This window comes from Myotis brandtii, unplaced genomic scaffold (genome assembly GCF_000412655.1).
Source record: "Myotis brandtii unplaced genomic scaffold, ASM41265v1 scaffold604, whole genome shotgun sequence".
NCBI lineage: Eukaryota > Metazoa > Chordata > Mammalia > Chiroptera > Vespertilionidae > Myotis > Myotis brandtii.
The window spans coordinates 492294-494947 of NW_005370286.1; the positions used below are offsets into that span (position 1 = coordinate 492294).

At 55.2% G+C, this 2654-nt stretch overlaps 1 long non-coding RNA gene across 1 annotated transcript; it reads right to left on the minus strand.

Moving 5' to 3' along the window:
• Positions 1-1087: 1087 nt before the first annotated feature.
• LOC106728389 lies at positions 1088-1780 on the minus strand. Its single transcript, XR_001364690.1, has 2 exons — positions 1300-1780; positions 1088-1204 (listed from the first exon to the last, which is right to left on the minus strand). It is a non-coding gene; the product is annotated as an uncharacterized LOC106728389 (long non-coding RNA).
• Positions 1781-2654: the final 874 nt, after the last annotated feature.

Here is a 2654-nt window from a genome sequence, read left to right on the forward strand (position 1 = left end):
CAGGTGGACCAGGATGGGGTCCCCGGAGAACGGTGGTGCCCGGAGAACGGCAGTGCAGGGCATGCAGTGTGGGTCTCCAGGAGCATCAGCCCTCCCATATGCACCTCCCCTCGTTAGGGACTGACCCGGAAATGAAACCTCAACAGAGATGCATCCCCGTGGAATGGGGCAGGCTCTCCAAGGTGCAGCTCAAGGGATGAAGCAACGCCTGGAATTAGCAGAAGTGGAATGTTCTGGAAAACTTGGCTTCAACATCATTTTAAATTGCAGATGAAAGAGAAGAGCCTGGCACAGGATAAGTAAGGCATGGACCAGCCTGGCACCATCAGACAGTCCAGGTGGAGAGGCTGTGGGGTGGGGGCAGGGCCTAGGCCCTCTGCCCCACGGGAAGGGGTAGACAGGCAGGAAGTGTGGGTGATGTCACAGTTTTCTGCAGCCATGCGCTGGTTCAGTGGCATCTCACAGGTCAGAACATCTGTATCCAAGCACTGCCCCTCTCCCAGCTGTATTTATGCATCATACTCACCCAGTACATTCATGAAATCTGCCTCAATTACACTGTCTGGGGAACAGCTTGGCAACCATTAATCTCCTGATAAAGTAAGAAAACACACTCAGAGGAAAGTCACTCCGGATCCTGAATTTCACCAACTGCCCCCGCTGTGGGAGAAGGTGGGATGCCTGGCCTCCAGGGAGGGGCAGCTGGCTCTGTCCTCTGCCCACCGAGGGAGGTGCCATGGCACGGTGGGCACAGCCCCGAAAGAAGAGAGTGACGCATATGCATCTCGCCATCAGGTACCTGTAGCCCACATGTCACTCCGCGTAGGGTCACCACAGGAAGGTGTGCAATTACAGGGACAAAAATACCCCGAGGAAATCAACACGGAACTTATTAATATCAGACCCATAGGTGACAAGTGTCAGACAATCGGTCAACAAGGGGCCCCGTGTCTGCGTGATCCCAGCTAACCCATTATGATCTTTATGAAGTGTCCTTCTGGGGGGTCCGCGTCGTCAGGCGGGAGGGGAAGCCCCTTCCCTTTTATTAGCAGCTAAGCTCTTTATGCTCTGACCATATTGCAGCAGGTTAGGCGTCTAAGCTTTATTGTCTTATGTTATTGAAAATCCAGCTTCCGGCAGGCTTCTCCCTCAGGTCACGCTTTGTCTGCGAATACATTCTCATTTTTCCATGTACAGAGACCGTCTGGAGAGAGGCAGAAAAAGATTATGACTGTAATATACTTAAATCCAATTTATTTGCCTGGCCAGAAACTTGCACCCTCCACAATTGCTTCCTACCCTAGATGTTGTCTTTAATTCTTTCCTGACAGGGAGAGGCACGCAGTGCCGGCTTCCAGCAGGTACAGGCGCAGGGAGAGGGTGAGGGTCCTGAGGCGTCCAGCCCACGGGTGACAGGAGGGCCCGAGGGGGCTCCGGGCACCCACTGGTTTCCAGTTCAGAACTTCTCCTCTGTCACGGGAAGACGTCTTCAGGCACGTGGCGTTCACCGGAGGAGACATGCGAAGGTGAGAAAGCAGGAGAGTGGCCACAAAGGAAGGGAAAGGAGCCCCGGGAAGGAGGGCGGGACCGCATCACGTGGGGGAAACTGAACTTGAACTAGTATCAGATTCGATTAGGGAATCACTGTTTATTGGGTTGGGTTAGCTGTAAGCTAACCATGTGCACGAGCCAGACCTGCTGCCAGAACCTCCGAGACCAGAGGGAAATGTACGAGTCAAATGTCTGACACTGGCTGGTGGTTAAAACGGTGTGAGCCCCACTCGTGTGCACTTAACGACAGAGCAGCCGGGGCCCCGGGGCCCTCACACACCGGGCTCAGCGTTTCTGGGGCCACCCTGGGCCCGGCGCCCTCACACACTCACTCGCTTAGAGATGCCACAGTGTTGCTGTGCCGCGCAAAACCCTTTACTCCAGAAACGTCTTTATCCGGTGGCATCACGAAAGCAGACAGGAAAGTGTCACTAGGCAGCCACATCCCACACGAGTGGAGATAAAGCCACGACTCAGTCACATCCCGTCACGCCGGCGTGGCGCATGCCCGTGGGCAGCGTGGATGCAAATGCTGGCATCTCATTTGCCAGGCTCCTGCCCTGATCCCATCAAGCACAGGCTTTCCCGGATGCCGAGGCAGACGGACAAAGTAGTCGGATACAAATAAGTCCTAGATTGGATTCCGCAAAACACATTTTCCTAGGAAACCCAATGGCGCCTGCTTTGTTTCTGGGGCCGTGCCCGTCATTGGTGAGGTGACGTGAAATGCGCTTAGGCTGCTAGAGCAGGAGCGGTGCGCACCTTCGTCGACGGCCGGGTGAGACCGCACCGGGGAGCTGGCAGGGGAAGGGGCCGTGCTGGACTCCCGGGGGGTCCCGGCTGGCTGGGCAGCACCACCTGTCCCCTCCGCCGGCGCCTCCGCCACCAGGACCTGCTCCGGAGGCACCAGCCCACCGTCCATACATGGGAAGGCAGGCGATTCATTTTAATTACATGGGACATACACGGACCACCCACGGATGAGACAGTGCTGCCGGAGAGTCTCAAGGTTACTGTGGGGAATACTTCATAACCCAAGTGTGTTTTCCCCAAGGAGTTACACCATTTGATTTAATTTTTAATTTTTACATTTTAATCAAAAA